Raw genomic sequence first — 25,905 nt, forward strand, 5'->3', positions numbered from 1 at the left:
AATGAGCTGGAGAAAAAAGTGGCAAATCATTCCAGTATCTTTGCCAAGAAAATCCCAAAAGAGGTCATAAAGAGTTGAATACAACTGAACAACAAAAATGCAATACTCAAAAGGAAATGGAACTTTTTTTAAGTAAAAGAAAAGGAAATGAAGGCTGTGAGGATGAGATGATGGCACACACATACCTCACTCTCCATGTCGGAGAGATAAGGGTATAGTAGGATAGAATATATAGCCCACATTGATGGATGAAGTTTCTACATTTGATGGTTTTGCTTAATTGGTTTTGATCACAAAGGAGTCAATGGGGGAAGAAATGACTGCAATATACATTAACAAAATTTGTTTTTAAACAGAATTGGCATTTCATAATTCTAGATAAAGACTTTGTCTTTTCTGTGTCTCTACTGCTGAGGCCCTGTCTATTCTCCAGTGTATCTATGCAAGTACTTATGTGTTTCTGTGAATGTACCTTCATCTGGTAACAAAACCACCTTCTATTGCCCAAAAGAGTCAGATAGCAGAGCTAGGAATAAGGAGTGGGGTTTCCAAAGAGGCAGATTTCAGCTTGATTTAAGGGAAAACTTCCTGACAATTACTGCTGTCTACATAGTACATGATATGGTAAGGCAGGAAATGGGGTCCTCTCTACAAGATGACTTTGTAAAACAAGTCTAGATAACCCCTTATCCTCACCTCTGTGCACGCTACAATCCAGTCAAACCGAGATACGTGCTGTTCCTCGCAGACAACACTCCATCTCCCTTCTTAGTCCTTTATACTAACAGTTTACCCTGCCTGGAATACTCTTGCTCCTCATCCATGCTTCTTAGAATCTCTAGCCTCATTCCTGACTTTTTCAAAATTCAACCCCAGCATCATCTTCTGCAGAAGGCCTTTCTCTTTTCCCCTAGCTACTACAACCTTCACCTCCAAGGTTATCTCTCACCTGTTTGATAGATAGATAGATAGATATAGATATAGATATAGATATAGATATAGATATAGATATAGATATAGATATAGATATAGATATAGATATAGATATAGATATAGATATAGATATAGATATAGATATAGATATATCTTGCATGCACCTATTGATATATATGTATATATGTGTGTGTATGTATGTGTGTGTGTGTGTGTGTATATATATATATATATATATATGTATGTATGTATATATGTATATATGTTTTCTCCCCCATTAAAATATAAGCTCCTTGAGGGCAGGGACTGTTTTTAACCTTTCTGCATATCATCAGGACTTAGTGTAGTGCCTGGATCTCATACTTGTCCTCAATGAATGCATGTCAACTGATTGATTAATGTCACAGAGGGCATTCCCTTTCAGGCAGGACTGGAAACGGTTTATCTTTAGGGTGCTGTGATTTTCATCACAAGAACCCAGGATCCCTCCACTCTCACTGCTTATCTTCTAGAGATTTTCTCCTACTGCTAAAAGCAAGAATTCAAGGACTCCAGGTGAAGGTAAATTTTGTTAGTAAAGCAGAGCAGGAGAGAAGAAATGAATAGACTGATCCTTCCACTTTAAAGACCCTGGTTTATGGTGCTATGGATGTCCCACCACAGCAGCCCTTCCAGGGAGCACCTGCTTCCTCCAGATAGAGAAGTCCGTAAAGCCCTTCTGCAGCATCTCTCTGAGGCTACACAAGCCTCCCTCAGCTCCCAGCTTCTGCTGAGAATGTTCTTCTGGAGCTCCCTCAGAGTCTGCCATCTGCAGCCACAGGGAAGGAGGAGCCAATTCGTATTAAACTACAGTATGGTGCCATAAAGAAAACAAAAACATTCCCCAGCTCTGGGAACCCTCTAACCCTGACCAACACACACTGTGGCCTCTTTCCAAGACAAATCAAATCTGGATACGTTGCCACTCAGATAGGAAATCCTTCTTTGATGCCACCCTCTGGAAATTCGTACTCTCTTCCTCTTCAAATGACATATTAGTACTTTATATATACTTTTTTATTTATTTACATGTGTACATGCTGTTTGCCTCCAGTGTAATAGAAGCGCCTTGAGGGTAGAGATTATTTCATCTTTTGTCTTTGTGTCCCCAAGCTTCTGGCACATGGTAGGCATTTCATAAATGTTTGTTGAATTCAATCAAATTGAATTGAACTCCCTTCCTCTAGTGCTGGCTGGTTCAGATTATACAGTGGCAGGTATGCAAAAGATGAAGCAAGTACCATGGCCTCAAGCTTAGACATAGCTAAAGTGATACAATAAAAAGCATTTTATAGGCTGGAACCGGCAACACACGCTCTATAGATGGAGGTTGTATTAGTAGCTTTCTGGGGGCCAGAGGGACTACTGGGTGGAGACATTGGAGCTACAAAGCAAATGCCTATTTGCAGGATGGTATTGAGAGGGGGCAGCCTAGGGTTATCTGGGTCCTTGCCTAAGTGTCCATCCTCGATTATGCAAAGCAGTAAGAGCCACCTTAAGTAATTGCTGTCCATGCCAATCCGTTTACCAACACGAATTAATTAGCAGCAGGGGACACTGGCTCCTGCCTGGGTGGAGCAGTAATGGCCATCTCGTATAGGGCCAGTACTGGTCCTGCTGACCTCAGCTCTGCCCCATGCTGCTCACTGAAGCTACTGAATAGGGAATTGGAGTTGGCCTGAGGCACCCTCATTATGTAATGACTAGGACATTAATTACAAGTAATTTGGAAAATGTCTTGATGACTGTGCATGCATTCAATGGAACCGATTAAAACGGTGAAGCCAGGCATTTAGGAGGCAAGGCGGCTGTTTTGCAAAGCATTCAGATGGGGAGGGAGTTAAGAGCAGACCTCTGAGTACCAGACAATCCTGCGTGAGAGAAGTCATCTCATTGAGGAGACCTCTAGCTGAGCTGCTGATGTTAAGCAGAAGAGAATGAAGCATGGAAGAGGGTCTGAGAGGAGAAGAAAGCCCCCATTATTTTTGCGAAATTAAATGCACTTTCCAAAGTACTGAGGCTATTACCAGCTATTATCTGACATTAATATACAGGAGCAGATAATGGAAAAGGGTTGATGATCTCTTAGAGCAAATCGGCATATATTTAAGCAAGACACTTTAAATGAAGACGAGGCAATTAGCAAATCAGGTCAAACATAGACTCATCTAATCTACTCCGTGATAGAATTCTTCAGCAAAGCTTACAATCCACCAGGTTTCCATATGAGGAGTCTTCAACAGGGAAACCCCATCTCAAACAGTCCTATCAGTCTTTCAGACTTAACAGCCTCGTTCTACTGACACCCCTCCCCAAGCTTCCAAAAGATGGATTTCAGCTGACTCTTAATATCCCATCCTTGGAGTTAGTTTTTCTAAGGCTTCTTATAGCAATATTTGTCTCATAACATATTTTCAGCTTCAAACCCAGCTTCAAACTCCACCTGTCCCCATATACTTAGTGCCTTGTGATTATCCCTTTTAAAAGATGACAGTGTATGTAGTAAGAAATAGAGGGAGGTTGGGAGATGAAACAATGAGGGAAATCATGAAGTCCAGTGTTAGAAGGAGACATAGTTAAATTATATATGCTGCAGGCTTTAGTTTGAAGGGTAATGTATGCCATGTGTATTCTACTTGTTGATCAGCCATTTTGCAATGGTGTCTGACTCTTTGTGACCCCATTTAGGGTTTTCTTGGCAAAGATACTGGAGTGATTTGCCATTTCCTTCTCTAGTTCATTTTACAGGTAAGGAAACTGAGGCAAACAGAGTTAAGTGACTTGCCCAGGGTCATACAGCTAGTAAGTTTATGAGGCTATATTTGAACTCAGGAAGAGGAATCTTCCTGACTCCAACCCCAGCACTCTATCCACTCCTCCCCATATATTCTTCTACCTCCATTCAAAGTTATCTGAATTTTGAATATACCAACCAACAGCTTGCAGATCCCAATGGATGTGCATATTTGTTAAGTCTCTTGCTCCACATTCTGGTCATCAATGAGTCATATGGATGAGAAAAACCACCCTGAAACCACTGTTTTCACACCATTCATATCAAATGACTGTAATGGAGCAATGAACCAAACTGCTGAAAGCCTTAAAGAGAAAGAAGTTGTAACTGTTAGCCAAATTGAAGCAGTGTGTGTGAATGGATAAAAGCATTTGTGAAATGCTTATTATATCCTAGGCACTGGAATAAGCACTGAAGATTAAAATATCAAAAGTCAAAAAAGCCCTATCTTCAAGGAGCTTACATTCTAATTGGGGAGGGAACACACATAGGGGAATGGTGGCCAAGAGGGGTGTTATGGTCTCAGAAGACACAGAGATATTGAGTGGAGCCATAGTACAATTGATCAGGATGTGCTTTCTAAGAATAGTAGTGCTTACTTGATTCCTGTTGCTGGAAAAAGAGGTGAGGTAGAAGAGAAGGGTACATATGTGGCAGTATGGCATAAAGACAGATGGAGAGCAGCATGGTAGGTCTAGGTTAGGCTAGACATTGAGAACTCTCACCCAACTTTTACTTTTTCTTCCTGTTCTAGGATACCAGACCACCTTATAGACACATACCTCTGCAAGGATGGTGGCTGAGATGCTTTGCTGTTGAAGAAATGATGCCTAAGTTAAAGACCAGCACAATGTAAGTCAACTTGACAAATGATCACTGAGCCCCTGTGATTTTCAAGATGCTGGTGAGGATGGAAGGACAAACAAGAAACCTGTCTACTGTCACAGTCTTGTGACTGCTGGTACAAGTGTGCTCTTATGACTGAAGGGTGAGGCATCAGGGTACATCTTGTCATGACTCTCCCTTCTATGTCTAATAGCTCTCATGTGGCAGCACAGGCACAGATCATGTGACATGTCAAGGATCATACATGATCATAAAATTATCAATTTGGAGATTGGTGTTGCTGTTTAGTCGTTTTTTAGTTGTGTTCAACATCCCGTGACCCCCTTTGGGGTTTTCTTGGCAAAAATACTAGAGTGGTTTGCTAAATCCTTCTCCAACTCATTTTACAAATATGGAACTGAGGCAAATAGGGTTAAATAACTTGCCCAGGGTCATACAGTTAGTAAGTGTCTGAGGCCACATTTGAATTCAGGTCTTCCAGGCCTAGTGCTCTATCCACTGTGCCGTCTAGCTGCCATTTGGAGATGGAAGGTGTCTTTACGGTCATCTGGGCCAACCTACTCACCTTACAATGAAGAATCTGGGGACCATAAAAGTTGTGCGATATTCCCAAGGTTGCGTAGGGAGCTAGTGACAGTACCAGAATTAGAACCTAAACCCTCTGAACTCCAGGGAGTCAGCATTCTTTCCACTGCAACAAACTGCCACAATTCCCCTTAGGCCATTGCCAGTGAAAGGGTAGACAAAAGATCACATAAACAGAAATGAGCATCTGTGCACATATATACACACACACACAAGCACATGCACACACGCACACGTGGAATACACCCCCTTCCCCAAAAGCTGGATCTGTGCTGGCCCTACCAGCCCCAATCTCATATGACTTTCCCTTCTCTCCTTCTTTCCACACAAACAAATTCTGTAATCTGAAGAATATGGCAGCTGGTTTGCCTAAGAATAGCCAGTGCCATCCTCTTCTTCTGGTTCCCATAATAATGCAGACTACAGGAGCCCTAGGCAGAAGTCCCAAAGCATTTACTCATCTCCTTGCTTTCAGGAGACTAGGACGCAGTGGGACTTCTCTGGGTTTCTTCAGTGCCTTTGTGCTCTCTCCCCATTCTCCTGGACTTCTTCCTCCCCTTGATCCAGCTCACATGACTTCAGAGACTTAGCAAGAGAGGGGAGACATAATTATAATATAGTCCAGAGAGAGATGGGGCTTAAGTCAGGTCTTAAAAAGCATTAAACAAACAAGTTTATCTGTCAGTCTGTGCTTCTCTATGAGGCTAAGGTCTTGGACCAAATTTGTCACATCATGAAAGCTATCTACCTGTAACATAGATTCAATTTGGAAATGTCAGCCATCTTTGAACCAAATGGTAGCCCACAAGAGTTTGAGCTGATATCTATTTGGCAATTTTTAACTGATATTAATTTGATAATTGTTATAATAACACAACAATTAATGTATATTATACATTATTATTGTAATTAATATAATTAAATTGTTGGATTAATAAATAATATATAATAATTCTATTGTATATGTTATGTGTTATTAATATATAATAATAATTACATTAACTGGCATGTGTATAGAAGTTACAAAGATAAGTATTTTATAAGAAAAAACAATCTGTCATCCTTAGACTATCCAAACAAGCCTATCGCTCTTGACATTTACACTAGGAAAGAGCAATTTTGTATAACTGCATTGAGTAAGGGATATTAATAGTTCATAAGACTAAGCATTAAGGCTACTGAGGGACTGACAGTTATTAGGCTTCTGAGATTTGCAGTTGGAAAGGATCTCAGAGAGAATCTCATTCACCCTCCCCCATTTTAAAATTGAGAAAATTGAGGAGCAGAAAGAGAAAGCAAACTGTCTGGAGTCACCCAGGTAGGAAATACAAGAGCTGAATTTGAACCCAAGTCCTCTGACTCTAATTCTACTGCTCTCTCTACTTCTTCCATTGGCTCTGTCTCTAACAGCTAAGGATGCTAAAATGCATATAGAGGCCAAATCACTTGTTCCAAAGGACACACAGTAGGTGAGCATCTCAACTGGCCACTGCCAGAGCAGTGAGAGGCCTTAGGGACTCACTCTACTCCCTGCAGAGCACCCTCTAGGTAATGTCCAGAGATCGAAGTCTCACATCCAGAGAATTGTAAGCTTGCCCCATGGGCAGCAATTTAGCCAAGAAGTGTTAGAGAGGTGTTCCCTGGAAGATGTGTCAGGGACCAGAGAAATAGCTCTCCTCATGCTCTCTTGTTCTGCTCTTGCTCACAGGTTTGGAACTAGCTGGATGTTAGAGGTTTTCTAATTCAACTCCTCCTCATGTTACAGGTGAGGAAGCTGAGATCTAGAAATGTTAAATTACTTACCTATGGGAAGCATTCAATAATCTTATTCAATGACCATTTTTAAGCAGCTATTAAGTATGCATATATATGTGCATATATATGTATATATATGTGTGTGTGCGCGTATATATATATATATATGTATAGTATGTGGCACAGTGCTAAGGACTGAGTTTGGAGTTGGGACTCAGAACTACAAAATTTTCCTATTTAGGATTGGAAGGGACCTTAGAGGCCACCAAATACATTTCACAGATAAGGAAACTGAGGCACAGAGAAGCCAAGTGACTTGATCAGGGTCATATAGCTAGTAGATTTCCAAGGAAAGATTTGAACCCAGGTCTTCCTGACTCCAAGTCTAGATTCTCGGCACTATATAAATCAGGTGAGAAAGCTTCAAAGTTTCCTTTTCAAGGAAAAACAAAGACAATTTACTCTAACACATACTCTGTCAGACACTTGTCCAGAGAAGAGCACTCCTGCTCAGAGGACAACCTGATGTGCAGTATCAAACACAGAGGAAACCACCGAATTAGGGAATTATGGTCCCACATGACATGGCTGGCTGTTGAATATGACAAACAGAGCCCAGGAACCAGAGGCCTGAGAAAAGAGAGCCTCAGGAGACATGTTAGCCCCCCACCCTGAAACCCAAAGGATGCAGATAACACCAAGAGAATGAGCCCTTTGCCTCAGAACTTAGTGAGGGCCATGAGTTGTATCCAAGATCTCAATGGAACCAGAATCAGCAGAAGTCACAAGCTTGAGCCCCAATTTTGACCATAGTGGTTATGGAACTGTTGTAATCTGGAAAAACTTTGTTTTCTCAGGCCTAATTCTCCAACAGGCTGTCTGTACTCTGCATTGTCCTCTTTTCCTCCTCTGTCTTCTAGAATTTGCCAGGGACCTTCCCTGTAGAGCATTATGGCTTATCACTGGACCCATATATGTATTAGTAACAGGAATACAGTCAGGCAGGAGAAAGATTTGCCTCACTGTAAAAAGGAGAGGTTCAAATTCCATCTGAGCTCAGCATTTATACTTACTCAAATTCATTTACATTGTAAGACCCAAAGAATATTGAAGAACCTATAAAAAACTGTGATGGGTCAGACCCACAGAGCTCTCTCAAGGGTTCCTTCAGCAGAGCTGCCCTAAAATGGGTAGAAATAAAGCAAGAAGTTAGAAAGAATTTCTAACTCCAAATCGGATTTAGGATTCCAAAAGAGACCCATTCCCTGGTAAACAGGAAGTCTATATTCAAGAAGAGATGTAAGTGTAAGAGTGGGATTCAAATTACTCTACCCTGTCTCAGCCTTGATACTTTAATTGAGATCATGTCTCAATCAATCAATCACTCATAGGTTTTAGACTAATTGCTAAAAGGCCCTTGAACTAGGATAGGCTGAGAAAACTAGGCCATGATCCAGGAATAATTTATAAATTAGATCATCTATAAATTAGCAAGTAAGTTGAGAATGGAGGCAAATGTTGATTTGTAGCACACTCCAGAGGAAGAATCACCAAAGTAGAGGGAGACCTTGGTTTAGGCCATCACCAGGTCTGCTTCCCACACAACTCACCTTCTCTTGCTTTAGCTAGGGCAAGACCTTTTGAGCTCTGAAAGATCTGGAGGATGTTGGCCTGCCCTGCTGTCCTCCCATGAGCATCCTAGCTGCACCCCCAGATCATTTGGCGGCAGTGTCTACATCAAGAGCCAAGGAATCATGGACAGATGTCCATCACATTTAAGGATGAACTTCTTGACTGCCCCAAGAATGGGAGAAAAGAACTAGCAAATGGGAACTGTGAGTTACCCACTTTGCTACATGGACTCCACTCTTCCCTGGACTTTATGTGGGAAAGTGTGTTACAGCCTTGGGATGGCGGAGGGAACTCCCAGTGGTCATATTTGTATCAACTATTCTGACTGTGCCACTTTAGTAAAGATCCTTACTAAAAGCTACTTAAGACCTGCTGATTAATGATTCTCATTTTTTATTGTCATTATTCTAAGAATTCTCATTCTCAAATGATTCTTAATTGATAACCTTAGGGGGAAGTACACCAGTGAAGGCTTAAGCTGAAGACATTAGAGAGCCACATCTGCTTTTCAGGAGTAATCCTAGAATTCTGAATGGAAGAAATAGGCAAACAAACCCCTGGGACCTGAGTCACCAATGGCATTGGAAGTTAGGATAAGAATCCTTGGAGCGTCTTCATTTATATACATATATGTGTGCACACATGCATATGTACATACATGTATGTATACATACATATATACATATGTGTATATAAACACATACGTGCATGCATACAGTACACCCACACACATACACGCCTTAGGGCACTTTAGCAAAGTTTTTCTTTGTTCCAAAGAGTTTAATGGGAAAATGAATTTTCTTTTGTCAAGGAAATACCTTTAACAGCCAAGACTCTGAAAACAGACAAGCCCCTATTTGGGGGAGGAAAAGCCACTAAGGGTTTGCCTCCCTAGTCTGATAACTGAGTGAATCAGGGAAAAGACTACCTTTCTAAAAGAGCTGGGAGAAGGGGAAGCTTGGGATTTAACTAAAAGGGAGAAAGCAAAGCCCATCTTTTTAGTGGGAGAATTCACACCTCATCTAAGGACTCCCCACTCAATCCAGAAGCTAGAAACAGAGAGAAGCTGTGTAATCTTGTGCCCCATGGAGCCAAAAAAAGTACCACCCAGCAAGAACCACAGCACCAACCAGGTTTTTTGAAACAGCAATCTTATGAAACCAGACTCAGAGGCATGAAGCAACTTCTTCAAGGTCACACAGCTAATTAGTGGCAAGTCAGGGACTAGATTCCAGACTGCTTTTTCCTCTAAACCAGCAGTCCTCAAAATGTGGTCCTTAGACCTCTCTGGGGTCCCTGAGACCCTTTCAAGGGGTCTGTGAGGTCAGAACTATTTTCCTAATAATATAGTTATATTATTTGCTTATTAAAAGACTCCTCCCTTTTCCAGCTAGATTTCTGGGTGAGGCCTTTCCTTCACATACTTCAACCAAAATGGCCCATTACAACAGATTGAATGCAGAAGCAGATATGAGAATCCAGCTGTCTTCTGTTAAGCCAGATGTTAAAAAGATTGGCAAAAATATGTGACAACATGCCACTCCTCACTAAATGTGTTTTGTTTTAGAAAATATAGTTATTTTCCCACAAAAATATGTTACTTATGCTAACATGTTATGAGTTTATCATAACTGTTTTAGTTAACTGATAAATATATTTTTAAAATTTTATCCATTTTTATTTCTATTATGGTAAATATTGATAGATGTAACCAATATAAGCAAAAGGTCTTTGGGGTCCTCAATAATTCTTAAGAGTATGAAGGGGTCCTGAAACCAAAAATTTTGAAAACCATTGCTCTAAACCATGTTGTCTTTCACTTAACCACTCTGTGTCTCAGTGTCCCTCCCCTGCTTGCCTCATAGGGCTGTTGTGAGGTTCAAACAAGATGATTTATGTGCTTTTGTAACCATGAAGTGTTTCTAGATTGATGTCAGCTGTAATTATAAACTATTGAGCCCAGGCCAGCTCAAGAGTCTGGCAAGCACCTCTGTCTTGAACTCCAGGGAACAAGTTTGGGGAAGGAGAATTACAGCTCTCATAGTCAGTACTACACAGGTTACCATTTAACCTGTCCTAACATTCTCTTGCATCCTCAAAGAGGATCAGTTGACATTGACATACTTCTTTAATGTTCGCAAAGGGCTTTACACACTTCAGCCCATGTAAACTCCACAACGACTCTGTGAGGTAGACAGTGAGGTATTATAACCCCCATTTTAAAGATGAGGAAACTGAGGTTCAGAATGGTGCTGTGTCTTCCCCACCAAGATCACATCACTGTTACGTGTCAGACAGAGGGTTCAAATCCAGATGTCTCCAGACTCCAAGCCTAGGCTTTCTCTACCACCCTCCATTGTCCATAAGCTATTTGAGATCAGAGATATATGCGGTGCAGGGCGTATAAAAATGACTGTTTGTGGATTTACTGACCTAGAAGGAGGATGGCAGAGTTGGAGACCAGGGTCCTTCAGCAACCAGTGAACCCCCAGCAATGAAGGTTTTCCTAGTTTAGAGTTCTGTTTGTTCCCTACACTATACACCCACATCAAAAATACAGAGACCCTGCACAAGGCAGGGGAGCTCCAGGGTAGTGAAAAGCCAATAATAATGATGGATTGTCATTTGTCACAGACATTACTTACCTATTATAATAATAACTGTTCACATTTACATGCCAGTTTACACTCATTACCTCACTGGCAAAGTGGTTCTTTCACAAAAACTCTTGGAGGGAGCCAATCCCCCAACAGAGAGGTGGTCAAAGGATAGGGAAAAAAAATTCGAACTAGCAACAATATTGGGAAAAAAACACTTCAAATCACTAATAATGAGATAAATGCAAAATAAAACTACTCTGAGGTTGACCTCCCTCACTCAGCAAATTGGAATGATAATAGCAACAATTAATGTTGGAGCTGTGGGGAGAAAGTCACACTAATAGGCTCTAAATTGGGGAAGCCAGGTGGCAAAGGGAATAGAGACTCATCTTCCTGAGTTCAAATCCAGCCTCTGACGCTAGCTATGTGACCCTGGGCAAGTCACCTACTCCTGCTTGTCTCAGTTTCCTCATCTGTAAAATAAGCTGGAGAAGGAAATGGCAAACCACTGTAGTATCTTTGCCAAGAAAACCCCAAAATGGGGTCATGAAGAGTTGTATAGGACTTAAACGACTCAACAGCAAAGAGCTATAAATTGGTTTGAACATTCAGGAAAACAATTTGGAATTACGTGAGAAAAATCACTAAACTGTCTATACCCTTGATCCTAGTAATCCTACTCCTGCAAGGACCGAACCTACATAAGTTACTGACAGAAAGACCTCGTATATAGCAAAATATGTGTTGCAATAGTTCATTACGGTAAAGCAACAGAAATAGCATAGGTGTCCATTAAAATGAGGAACAACTGAACAAACTGTGGTAAATGGATATAATTCAATTCTATCATGCAGGAAGAGAATGAACATGAAGAATTCAGAAAAAACATGGGAAGACTTTATAAACTGACAGAGAGCGAAGAAAGCAGAACCAAGGGGCAGCTAGGTGGTGCAGTGGATAGAGCACCAGCCCTGGAGTCAGGAGGACCTGAGTTCAAATCTGGTCTCAGACCAGATACTTAACATTTACTAGCTGTGTGACTCTGGGCAAGTCACTTAACCCCAATTGCCTGGCCAAAAAAGAAAAGAAAAGAAAGTAAAACCAAGAGAATGCACATGGCTACATTGAAAATGTCGCTAAAATTCTGCTGCACTCATATTAATTGCAATGAGCAGTATTGCTTATTGCAAATAAAATAATAAAAAGTATATATGATTATATATACTAAATATATTACAATTATATATACTATATTATAATTATATAACAATAATTGTTATTTTAATAAATAATAAAACACGTTTCCCTGCTTTTAGTAGGGAGGTGGAGGACTATGGATGCATGGATAAATGAAAGATATTTATTAAGTTCTTACTATGTCCTAGGCATGTGCTGAGGATCCAAATAAAAAGCAAGACAGTCTCTGACCTCAAGGAACTCACGTTCTAATTTGTTGTTGTTGTTTTTCAGTCATTTCAGTCATGTCTGACTCTTTGTGACCCCATTTGGGGTTTTCTTGGCAAAGATACTGGAGTGGTTTGCCATTTTATTCTCCAGCTCATTTTACAGATGAAGAAACTGAGGCAAACAGGGTGAAGTGACTTGCCCAGGGTCACTCAGCTAGGAAGTTTCTGAGGCCAGATTTGTTTTGTGTTTTTGTTGGTTAGGCAGTGGGGTTTAGTGACTTGAAGAAGGTCCCACAGCTAGTAAGTGTTATGTGTTTGAGGTCGGATTTGAACTCAGGTCCTCCTGAATCCAGGGCCAGTGCTCTATCCACTGTGCCACCTAGCTTCTCCCTCTTAGACCAGATTTGAACTCAGGAAGATGAGTCTTCCTGAGTCCTGGCCTGGTGCTCTGTGCACTATGGCACCACCTAGCTGCCCTTACATTCTAATAGGAGGAGTCAATATACCTATTGGATTTGTAGGCAGGGAATGGTGTTTTGGTCTGGCAAGTCATGAGGATGGTAAATGGAACATTAGGACTTTCAGGTGAGATTGACACTCTTTTTCCAAAAACAAAAACTGTCAGATGTGGTTGCCTCATCATTTGGGTTTTACGTCTTTTTATTCCCTCATTTTGAGGGAGGTTTCATTGGAAGGAGGGGAGTATCCTGGGAACTGATTATAGCATTTTAAAAAAAAGGAATCAATGATACTTTTTACAAAGAAATTGAAAAAAAACTTGATGAAGATAGTACAATTAACCTTATCTTACAGATAAGCAAACTGAAACTCAGAGAAGTCACTTGACTTGTCCAAGGTCACACAACCAATAAATGTTAAATACGGGGTTAGAATTTAGGCCTCCTGATTTTAAGACCAATACTCATCAATAGAATAATACCTTCCCATCCTCACAAAGAACTTTGCAGAATCGGTATGGCAGGTAGGACAATTTTCTACTGTACAGATGAGGAAATTGAGACTGTGACAGAAATGTTCTTTCCACCTATATGGTATACACTGCCTCCTCCACTCTCTCATTGTTACATCTGAGCAGGCAGTACTCAGAGTTCCTGCAATGTGGAATGGACAGCCTTTATGCTTTTGAGATAAAACATTTTGAAGACAGACTTCAGTTCGTCTTATTTACTCTTCCTCCTATTCGGCAAGACCAGTAAGTAATTTGTTGGAAAGGTGGGGAGGGTGAGAGGTGGAGGAAGGATGCTAATTACCTCCATGGGATTCTGTAAGAAACTTCAGGCCATGATAGCATTTCCTGATCTTTATCTCAAAAGGAATATTGATGGCGACCCTCTGAGTCAATTTAGTGGATTGTTTCAATGTACTGAAAGGAAGACAGTCTCGCTGATGAGCTCAGCGGGCATTACTAGGCCAAGGCCAAGGGTTCAACCTTGATATATGCTCCAGATTTCTAGAAAATACAAATCCACGGCACCAGGCTGTGCTTTCCCTCAAGACACGCCAGTTCCCTGGGAGAATGGGCAGGCATCCAATGAACCCCTTTACCAGTTCTGGAAAATCTAGCCTAATGTGTCAGGTTTGGCTACACAGAATCATAACACTTAGAGGGGAAGTGAACTGAAGAGGTCATCAGGTAGACCAAGGTGAGAGTGCAGGTCATCCTAGCTCTAATGATTCCATGAACCGTTTTGGTTTCTTGCCTTCATTCTGATTAGTATTATACCCACTTTACAGATAAAACAACTGAGTACTTACTATATGGTTTAAATAATGGGCCCAAGGACACATAGAGAATTAACAGAGGGGGCAGAGTCAAGGTCTCCTGCCAACAGAAGTAGGTCCTGCTCATTCCACTATATACTTCATGTTCCTATTTATTGAAGTTATTTTAAAAGTCTGGTTTGTACTAAGCATTGCACACCAAACTTGCCTCCAAAATAATGGGGCTAAAGCAATGAGTAAAGTGCAGATACAGTTCATTTTGTGCAATAATGTGTTCCTAAAAGGTTGAGTATATATTTCTATTATTCCTTATTTGTGTCTGACTCTTCATGACCCCATTTGGGGTTTTCTTGGCAAAGATGCTGGTATTGTTTGCCATTTCTTTCTCCAGCTCATTTTATAGATAAGGAAACTGAGGTAAACAGGGTAAAGTGACTTGCCCAAGGCCACACAGTTAGTAAGTGTCTGAGGCCAGGTTTGACCTTGGAAAGATGAGTCTTCCTAATTCCAAGCCCAGCACTCTATCCCCTGAGCTCCCTAGTGCCCTTGAGTATATAGCAACTCATTAATACACAAGAGGCAGTTACCGTAATTCAATCTAGTAGACATTTATTAAATTTGTACTATATGCTAGGAACTAGAGCCAATAGTCCCTGTCCTCAAGGAGCTTATAGTATACTAGAGAGGGAATAAAACATATATACAGATAAGTAAATGAAAGTATATGCAGACTAATTTGGATAGAAAGGGCTTTTAATGGTACCCTGAGTACAGCTAGGGAAGTATCAGATTAAAATGTGATTGGAAACTATACAAAATAAATGAAAATACAATAGAACACAGATAATGTTAATGTGTGGTTTTCCAACTCAATATGTCTTAGGTACAGTTTAATGTCTCCATCTTTATTTGAATTGATGGCACTGCTCTATCCCTTTACATATATCAATCTGGATTTCCCATACTAGATTTGCTTTAAGAAGGACACACTGGAATTTACAAGGCTAGATCTAGGTGTTCCTGGAAGCCTCCAGCATCATCAACTGCTCATCAAACCGGGAGAAAGAGTGGTGGCCTGTGAATGAGGGCCAATATCTACAGAAGGGCAGAATTAGGGGATAAAAGGCTCCTTGAAGCCAGTTCAATCCCTTCTGCTCCTTCCTAGTTCCTTTAGGTTCAGCAGCTAATCTTCAAAATGTAACCCTGGATTTTGAGCTCCCGCAGACTCTGGCAACTAGCTATTTTCTCTGTGCCTGTCAGCTTGACCTTTCCCAAAGCAGCCTTTCTGGGGTCTCATTGACCAGGACAGTCTCAAGCTTCTAGGAAGACAAAAAGCAAGGGGAGGCTTGCAGGCCCCTCAATTTCAAAGCCTTCCCCTCCAAAGTGGATTTAATTTCATTTTAATCAAGAGAACAGAGAAGGAAATTTGCAATAGATCAAAGGGATATAGTAGCCCTGAAAACAAAGCTAGAAGACACCAATGGGAAAATGCATGGACTAGGTCTTTAGCCATAGGGAGGAAGGATAAATGGAGTCTACCTTTGGGAGATCTGGAGTGAAATGAAAGTCATCTTTCCTCCAGACTTTCACACTGTAGGCAAGAGTTAAGGGGCCAAGACAAACCACCCTGGCTGCGTTCCCTAAACAAAACACAACTAAAGTTACATGAAAACGTGTTGTAAGAAATGATGAAGGGTACAGTTTCATAGAAGCCTTCTTGTTCATCCTCTATTTTCAAAGAGGATCAATGACATCGTGGGGTGATGCCTTGACTCCAGCATGAATTGGATTGAAAGGAGGCACAGTTACACAGTCATCCACCTCACTTTTTCTTCCAGAATCCAATGGCAAGACAAGAGTCAAGATGACCTGGGATTCAGTGGATGACCTTGGTGTCTTAGATCTCTGACCAAGCTCTGAGCACTCCACAGCACCTGCTTCAGCCACCTTTCATGGTGGTTGGAACAAAGTGTTCTCATCCACTCATTGAGGCAGGAGAAGTCTTCATATGCTTGGGGTAGACGTGCCCTTAACTCACTGATGGGATCGAGGCCTATCAGTTACCCTCAACCTGGTTTCAGCCCATCTGCTGAGATAAACTGGTGTATGGCCCCACTTCTTAGAACCACAGATGAGAACTGGATGAGAAGTGAATACCAAAAGTGGATGAACAGCCCTGAAAAGGTCAAGTCCTTATACCAAAGGTACTAATCAGAATGAGGTAAGCAGAACCAGGAGAATAATTCATACAATAAACAACAATCTTTTGCTGTCTGTTGTTTTTTGTATTAGACAAACAACTTTGAAAGACCTAGGGGCTCTAATCAACCCAATGACTAATCATGACTCCAGTGGACTCATGATGAAACATGTTACCTACCTACCTCCTGATGGAGAGGTGATAAAATCAACATGCAGTCTGAGACATATTGTTTGGACATGACCAATTCATGAATTTATTTTGCTTGACTGTACAATTTGTAACAGGGACTTTGTTTTTGTGTTTTGTTTCTTTGTTTTTGGTTGTTTTCTCAAGGCAGTGTCAGGAAAAGAAGGCAGATCTTTGAAAATAAAATAAATTTTTAAAATAGTTTTTAGATGTCATAGAATCTCAGTGCTGGACCTAATTTCAGTGACCTCTAGTACAACTTTTTTTTTTTTGGGTGAGGCATCCTCCAGATTCCTCTGTGCCCATCAGCTTGGCCTCTCCCAAAGTAGCCTTTCTGGAGTCCCATTGGCCAGGACAGTCTCAAAGTTAAGTGACTTGACCAGGGTCACACAGCTAGTATGTGTCATGTGTCTGAGGCCAGATTTGAACTCAGGTCCTCCCGACTCCACCACCTAGCTGCCTCTACAACTTTTACAAGAACAGAAATAACCTCTGCAATATCTTCAATGAGTGACCATCCAGCTCTTCTTTTCTTTTTTTAATTAATTATTTATTTACTTTTAGTTTTCAACATTCACTTGTATATAACATTTAGAGTTCTAATTTTTTTTTCTTTCTCCCTCCCTTCCCATCTCCCCAAGATGCCGTGCAATCTGATACAGGCTATATATACATGTACAATTGTATTAAACACATTTCCACATTAGTCATGTTGCAGCACTTCTTTTCTTGAAGATCTCCAGTGAGGAAAGAGGTCCCTTACCTCCTAAGGCAGCCTGTATTGCTGTTGGATAGCTCTAATTATTAGGAAGTGTTTCCTTATATGGAAATGAAATCTGCCTTTCACTAATTTCCACCCCCTTCTTTCTAGTTCTGTTTTATGGGACCAAGCAGAGCAAGCCAATCCTTCTTCCATGTGACAGTTGCCCCACCATCACCACCAAATGTACCCCCAAGTCTTTTCTTCTCTTTGCTAAACAGTCATGGGGGAAGAGGTACTCACACTGCTGAAATCACAACTGTTTGAACTATAGGTAGAAACATGTATGATCAATTTTAGAAATATTCAAACCAGTTTAATTTTTTTCAATGTTTACTTTTTTGGTAGTGGTAAGCTGTAAATGCCAAAAAACATTTTTTAAAAAACTTATAAGAAGCTCTCAGAACAGGCTAATTGTAAATTTCTAGATCCTTATTTATAATTTGGAAAATTTATTTATATGAAACAGCTCTTCCCTAATGGTACAGAATAAATAAGGTATTGGAATGCCTCAAATATATATAGTGCTTTCAACTCTCTCGAAAGCTTTCAGCAAGTACATTACCTTTTTTGACCTTCATAATGATAACAATAGTAATAACAATGATAGCTTTTTTTAAAAGTATTTTAAGATTTACAAAGCACTTTACACATCTTCTTAGAGGGAAAATAAGAGAGGCATACAAATCATTATAATACAAATTAGAATATAAGTACAAAGGAGAGGTCTAATCAAAATGCCATAAAAAAAAATTTGAAGAAGAAGAGACCAATTCCTACTGGGAGGATAAAAGTAAATTCTGTGAAGGAAGTGAGGCAGCACGGTACAGTAGAAAGCATGTTGTATTTAAAGTTAGGCAACCTGGTTCAAATCCCAGTTTTTGACACTTACTGTGTTACCTTGAACAAGTAACTTCATTTTCCTTAGCCTCAATATAAGAGTTGGAGTAGATGGCTTCTTCTGTCCCTCCCAGCTCAAAAATCTATGATTCTATGATCTTTTGAAGGTGCTATCTATTACCTGAGCTGGGCCTTGAAGGAAGGGAATGACTTCAACATATGGAGATCGTAGAGGGAAGCTGAATTCACTGCAGGTGTGAGGAAAAAGTGACCACAGGCTCAGAGATCAATGAGGACAGGATAAGAACAAAACGGAGTCCAAAAAGAGTCCACTTTGACTCTGTAACGAGGGGGCAACTCAATGGAGCATTCTTCTGGCTCCACGGAGATTAGCATGAGTTTGGTCTCTTGCTAAGGGACAAATTTTGGGATGAGGTTATAGTCTCAGCTATGACTAGCAGAGATGATTTTAAGTCTCTTTCAAAGTAGCCTCCCTATGGATATAGCAATACCAGCTCTCCCTTGGACTTCTAGCAAGGAGAGAGGGAATTTCTTTTCTCTCCCTCCCCCCACATTCTGGTGGCTACACAGACACAGTAAATTTAGAATTTGTTCCAATAATCATGAAGGTGGCTAAAGTAAGTGCTACGGAGCACTTGGAGCTCGGTCAGACATCAAAGATGCCAAGGTCATTCACTGCACCCTTGGTCATCACCAGTCATCCTGACTTTTGTCCTATCACTGGACTTCAGTGACTCTGGAAGAGAGAGTGAGGCTGACAACTTTGTGCAACTCTGCCTCACTTAAATTCAAATCATGGACAAGTGAAGACATCAGCCATGATGTCATTGGTCCTCTTCAAAAATAAAGGATGTAATGTGAAAATAGATTCAATATGAATGAATATGTAGAGCCTATATCAAATCGCACACCGTCTTGGGATGGAGAGAAGGGAGGGATGGGGAGAAAATTTAAAACTTAAAGTCTTATGGAAGTTAATATTGAAAACTAAAAATGGATAAATAATTCTTAAAAAGGAAGGATATGCAGCAACAACATAGCAGATAGAATATTTGTTTGCCTAGGTGAGTATGAGACTGGGCTTCAAGTCCCTGACTTCGCCTTCTGCTATGAGGGCTTCTTTCCCTGACAGCAATCCTGATATCAATCTTTCTAGCTTTGGCAACAACCTCAAGAATTCATGAGCTCAGGATTTCCTAGGTCTGGCTGCTGGTTGCCTAGTAGGAAGTGATTTATAAAACAGTTTCTCAGGAGAGAAAATTACTACTACCAGGAAGGTTCTGCAGCTGAGGGGCTAAAGCTGAAGTCACATCTAGCTGGCCAGAAGACCTGGAATAGTGAGTTGTTTAGCTAATGATGATCCTAGGAGAAAAATAAATATCTGTTGAGCACTGTTAGCAGTTGTCTTTACCTCCTAGGAGAAGATAATACACAATGGGTTAGTATTTCATGCTTCAGATACTTGTTAATGTGTTTTCAGGACTCTGTGTTGTAAGCATTTTTTTTTTTTTGCGTGGAGGAAATAAATAGCTATCCTATACCTATCTACTTTGTATATTGAATACCTTTTCTGGAAGGCACCTAGCTAATAATCCTTTTTAGGGGGACGGGTGACAACTAGCATCTGGACCCAGGAACTTTTTTCCTCTTTAAACATTCATCTAGGGATCATAATTCAGTCACCTATACATTGATAAAACAAACGAAAAGCAGAAAACATTTCCTTCTCTAACTCATTTTACAGATGAGGTAAACATGATTAAGTGACTTGCCCAGGGTCACATGACTAATAAGTGTCTGAGGGCAGATTTGAACTCAGAAAGATGAGTCTTCCTGGTTCCAAGCCCAGAGTTCTACCCACTGTGCCACTAGCTGCTGCCAACCTGACCCATTCTTTGTTATTGTTGTTAATGATGAAGATTTTTTTTTATTGTTGTTGTTGTAATCCATGCTTTACATGATTGCCAAGGAATCTTCTTAATTCATCAATCTAAGCAAAGACCTTCACTCCCTTCTTGTTATCTGATCAATAAAGTCCAAATTCTGTAGCCTGGCATTCCAAGCCAAGAAGCCCCCAAATGGAGTCATGAAGAGTCAGACACAACTGAAATGACTAAACAACAACAAAAATGACACAAAGCCTACCTGGGGGTTATTACAATAGGCACAGTCCCAGATCTGGAGCTAGAAGAGAACTGAGGGATCATCTATTCCAATGTCTTCATTTTATAGAGAAAAAACTAAGTCCCAAAGAGAGTGGAAAGACTTGCTGGCAAGTAGTAGGACAAGAATTCCAACTCAGATCTTTTTGCTTCAAATCCTACGCTCTCTCCGCTACATGTCACTTCTTTGCTAGGCGGAAAGGGGATAGAATCCTGGACTAAGGTACCAAAATGAGTAAGAGTTTAAATTAGGGGACATTTACATAAGATGTATTGTGGAGGTGGGATCTATATTTATTAAGCACCTACTATATGCAGGCCTTTTGCTAGGTTCTGAGGTAGGATCTGCATTTATTAAGCACCTACTAAAGTGCAAATGGTTTTGAGGGAAAGCAGTCAACTAGCACTTAGTATAAAGTACATACTGTGTCTGAGAACAGTGCTTAGCATTGAGGATGCAAAGATTTTTTTTTAAGTCCCTAATCTCAAGGAGTTTACAATCTGAAGAAAGAATGAAAAATGTCAGTCCCTGGCCTCATGGAGCTTACTTTCTACTGGACAGTGGGGAGAGGGTATTTAAAATGGGGCTGGTGAGATTGAAAAAAAAAAGATACAATTGCTCCCATAGAGGAGCTACTGGGGAAAAGAGGGCAGAGGAAAGGACAGTATACAAACATGTATAATAGGAGATAAGAACCTGTGATTTCACTGGTAAGGAAATTCGCTCTACCAACACAGATCAGCACTTTCTCCGTAAATTACCTTAGAGAGCTATGGTAGCTCATTAAGTGACTTGCCTGCGGTCACACAGCCAGTATGTGTCAGAGGCCAGACTACAGAGCAAGTCTTCCTGGTTCTGGAGTCCAGTTCTCTTAGGCAAAAATAAATTCACTGTAAGATAGGGGATATTCGTACAAAGCAATAAAGGAAAGTGTGGGGCAGGAGAGAATCCTATCAGTTCGCAGGATTAAAGAAATGGCACATGTGCAGAGCTCTGAAGGAAGAGAAGTCTTCAAGGCAAAGATAAAGAGGGAGTGAGTGCATTCCAGACACTGGAGAATGGCCTTTACCAATGCAGAGAAGTGGGAGACTGAAGGTCAAGGCTGGGGAAAAGCTTAGTGGGATGATTTGTCAGGAACATGGTGTGCGTGGAAGAGAATAATGTGAAAGACTAGGCAGGTAAGGTAGAACCCAACTGTGGGGGGCTCTAAATGATGGAGAGCACAAAGTAGCTGCTGAGCATCCAGTGGCATCTACTGCTACTGTTGCACTTCTGCTGTAACAACATCTTTTTTCGCTCACAGACTCTCTCAAACTCTGGGGTGTTGAATGAGTGGAAGAGAGTGGGAACAGGAGCGCTTGAGTGTGGTGTAATGAAAGGAGAGCTGAATTTGGCATCAAATCCCAGCTCTAGCCCTGGGCAAGTTAGTGCCTCCTCACCATGCCTCAGTTTCCTTATAGATAGCTAGCATTTGTATAGTGTTTTAAGGGCTCCAGACATTCTCTCTGGCTATCCCCCATGCCTAGAACGCTCTTCCTCTTTTCCTCAGACTATGGCCTCCTTGACTTCCTTTAAATCCTGACTAAAATCCCACCTTCTGCAAGTAGCCTTTTCCATCACGTTGAGTTATTTCAGTCGTGTCTGACTCTTCATGACCTTTGAGGGTTTTCTTGGCAAAGATGCTGGAGTTATTTGCCTTTTCCTTCTCCAGCTCATTTTACAGATGAGGAAACTGAGGCAAACAGTGTTAAGTGACTTACCCAACAAGGTCACACAGCTAGTGAGAGTCTGAGGCCAGATTTGAACTCAGAAAAATGAATCTTCCTGACTCCAAGCCCAGGACTCTATCCACTGTACCACCTAGCTGCATTCCCCAACTCCCTATTAATGTTAGTGCCTTCCTTCTGTTATTTCCTATTTATCCTGTACATAGCTTGTTTTGTGTATATTTGTTTGCTGTCTTTCCCATTAGACTGTAGCCTCCTTGAGGGCGGGGACTGTCTTTGCTTCTTTTTGTATCCCTAGTGCTTGCAATGCCTGGCACATTCTAACCACTTAATAAATGTTGATTGATTGATTGATTGATTGATTGATTAAGGTTTGCAAAGCAGTCTACATGTGATTCTACTTGATCTTCTCAACAACCCTGTGAGGTAAATGCTATTATTATCCCCATTTTACACATGAGGAAACTGAGGCTAAGAAAGGAAAGGGAAGGAGGGAAGGGGAAGGAGGGAATAAGCATTTATATAGCAACTATGTGCCAGGCACTGTATTAATTGCTTTTTATAAATATTATCTCATTTGATCTGATTTGATCCTTACAACAACCTTGTAAGGTACATGCAATTAGTGTCCCCATTTTCCAGTTGAGGAAATTGAGGCAACCAGATGTTAAGTGACTTGCCCAGGGTTACACAGCTAATAGTATCTGAGACCAGATTTGAATTGGTCTTCCTGACTATAAGTCTATCCACTATACACCACCCAGCTGCCTAAATAATCTCCACTAACCCTTTTAGGTCTAACATTCTATAATCCTGTGGCCCTCTGCCTTCTCCAGCATCCCCTTTCATTCCTGCATCATTTATTGCTGGTTGAGCTGCCAGTCACCATTAGGCATTGCAGACAAAGTGCAACAAGTAATTAAAACTTTCAATGGCAGATCTGATGTTCATTCACAGCTCAGGCACCTGGTGACCTTGATATGCATCTATTTCTAATACCAAGCATATAGTCCTGCTTAAGTTGAGGCTCGTTTGTCATTCAGTCATTTCAATCACATCTGACTCTTTTTGACCCCATTTGGGGTTGTCTTGGCAAAGATATTGGAGTGGTTTGCCGTTTCCTTCTCCAGCTCATTTTACAGAGAAAGAAACTGAGGCAAGCAGGGTTGTGACTTGCCCAAGATCACTCAGCTTGTAAGTGTCTGAGGCAATGTTTGAACTCAAGAAGATGAGTCTTCCTCACTCTAAGCCTGGCTGTCTGCCCACTGTGCCACCTAGCTGCCCCTACAGAATTTTCAAGCTGGAAAGAGCCATAGAAATCACCTAACCCTACCCCTCAATTTAAATATGGGAAACTGAGACCTAGAAAGAGCAAGTAGTAAATAAATGTGACAACCAGGACTAGAACCCAGGTCTCCTAACTATACCAGGACTAGAACCCTGACTCCTAGCCCAGATTTCCTTACACCATACCACACAGTCTTGGACTTGGTGACAAACTTCAATTATTTATCCTTCCAGCCTTCTAGGAATCAGAGGCAGCTTCTGTTTTGGAAAAAAAACAAATGGAGCCCCTTATCACCCAACTCAGTCCTGCTCTGCTAAGAACAAGAACATATCTATCATGCTGACATCCCACATATGCATTGTACTGCAGTTGCCTGTATACATTCCCTCTGTAGACACAACACATGTGTCTACAGTGAGCTAAACACAGCCATCTTTCAAGAAAAAACCAGGGGCCAAATGCCTAGTGTGGATCAGGAGGGCTTAAAGAAGCCCAACGTTTACGTCCATCTGATTGGCCAGTCGTAGAAAATGGAGAAAAATAAACAGGGATGGGGCATTTTGCAAACTCAACATCCAAAGTTATTGAGTGATTTTGCTGTATGCCAGCCCGCAGTGGCATTCACAGAAGAGACGCCTGGAGCTGTACTTACTGCTGCAGAAAGTCATTCCTATGCTTTATAATCTCTTAGGACCTGTCAAGCTGGTTTAGTAGCATGGACCTGGATTACTTCAAATAGCATTTGTTATGCATTTGTTTTCCATATGCACGGCACCTTCCCTTGGAGGTTAATCCTGAGAGATGATTGTTGTTTTCCAGCTTCGGTACTATCCCTCCATTAAAATCAAGTCACGGCAGGGGAAAAATCACCTGGAACCAAGTTCAGAGGTGTGTCACCCAGCTGAAGAAACTTGAGTTGTAATTAATCTTGTGCTTGATATTAACTGGAAGTGAATGAGTATTTTTGGAGTGGGAGATTTCATCCAGTTCACTAAGACTTTTCTCCTACCTCATTGATAACACGCAGTGTGTCAGGCATCCCTTGGTTTCCCCATCTGCCCATGTGATAGAAACCCACCCACTCCTACCCCACCTACTTCCCTAACTCTCCACCCCCGAGACATCAGAAGGACAAAAATTCCAGCTGAATCTATAGAACCCTTTGAGTGCTGCCCCATTGTCCTGGAGACCGCTGTTTTGCAAAAGCAAGGTCATTATTCTTAATACTGTTAGCATGATAATAAGGAATGTATGCATATCCATGTGCAGAAGCAGAGACAGTGCCAGAATAGAAAATGAGTGAGCAGCAGCATTTAATTAACCCCTACTGTGTGTCCAGCACTGTGCTGGGCACCTGGAGGCAGAGGAAGACTATAAAACGAAGAAGAAGACACTGCCTCTGCCTTTGAGGAGCATACATCCTAGAACAGTGGCTTCTGAATGTAAGGCCCATAGACTGACCCTGTGGATACGTTTCAAGGAGTCTGTGAACTTGAGTGGGGAAAAAAATGTTGTTCAGCCTTGAACATATCATTTAACCCTTGAGGGCTTGGATGGGTCACTTAATCTCTGCTGCCTTCAGTTTCCTTACCTGTAAAATAAGGGGATTAGATTAGAGTACCTCTAAGTTATTGCTGTTGTTTGGTTGTATCTGACTCTTTGTGACCCCATTTTGGGTTTTCTTGGCAAAGATACTGGAGTGGTTTGCCATTTCCTTCTTCAGCTCATTTTGAAGATGAAGAAACTGAGGCAAACAGGGTTAAATGACTTGCCCAGGGTCACACAGCTAATAAGTATCTCAGGCTGGATTTGAACTCGGGTCTTCCTGACCCCAGACCTGGCATTCTATCCACCACCTCACCTAGCTGCCTCGGGGAAAATAAAATGCATCTTTATTTTCACTAACCTCTAAGAAATGTATTATTGGAAATGTATTGAAGGAATTCAGTTTTGAATGTAGGTTATAAACCACTATTCTGAGGAGTCCATAGGCTTCACCAGGCTGTCAAAGGGGTCCAAGACACCAGGTTAAGAACCCCAGGTCTAAAGAGAGAGAAGGCACACACAAAAGAAACCATGAGAGAATAGCACCCCCAAATGACTGGCCCTACTTCCAGCTAGGCCCTTGCCACCAACATGGAGGTAGCAACCCCTGTGGAGAAAAGGTCCATCATCCTTGCCACCATCAACCTCAATTGCAGCCCAAATGTCACCTATGGGATAGGTGACTCATATAGGCTGGGAAGAGCAGCCCTTCCAGACCACTGGGTCTGCTTCTAGTCTAGCCCCTCTGGCACTCTAGTCATCAATTAAGGAAGCAACCTCTATGGCAATGAAATCTAGCAACTACCCCCACTTCAGCCCCTGCTTCCTTAACATTCACA

This window comes from Phascolarctos cinereus, unplaced genomic scaffold, assembly GCF_003287225.1.
Source record: "Phascolarctos cinereus isolate Bilbo 61053 unplaced genomic scaffold, phaCin_HiC Scaffold_5;HRSCAF=322, whole genome shotgun sequence".
NCBI lineage: Eukaryota > Metazoa > Chordata > Mammalia > Diprotodontia > Phascolarctidae > Phascolarctos > Phascolarctos cinereus.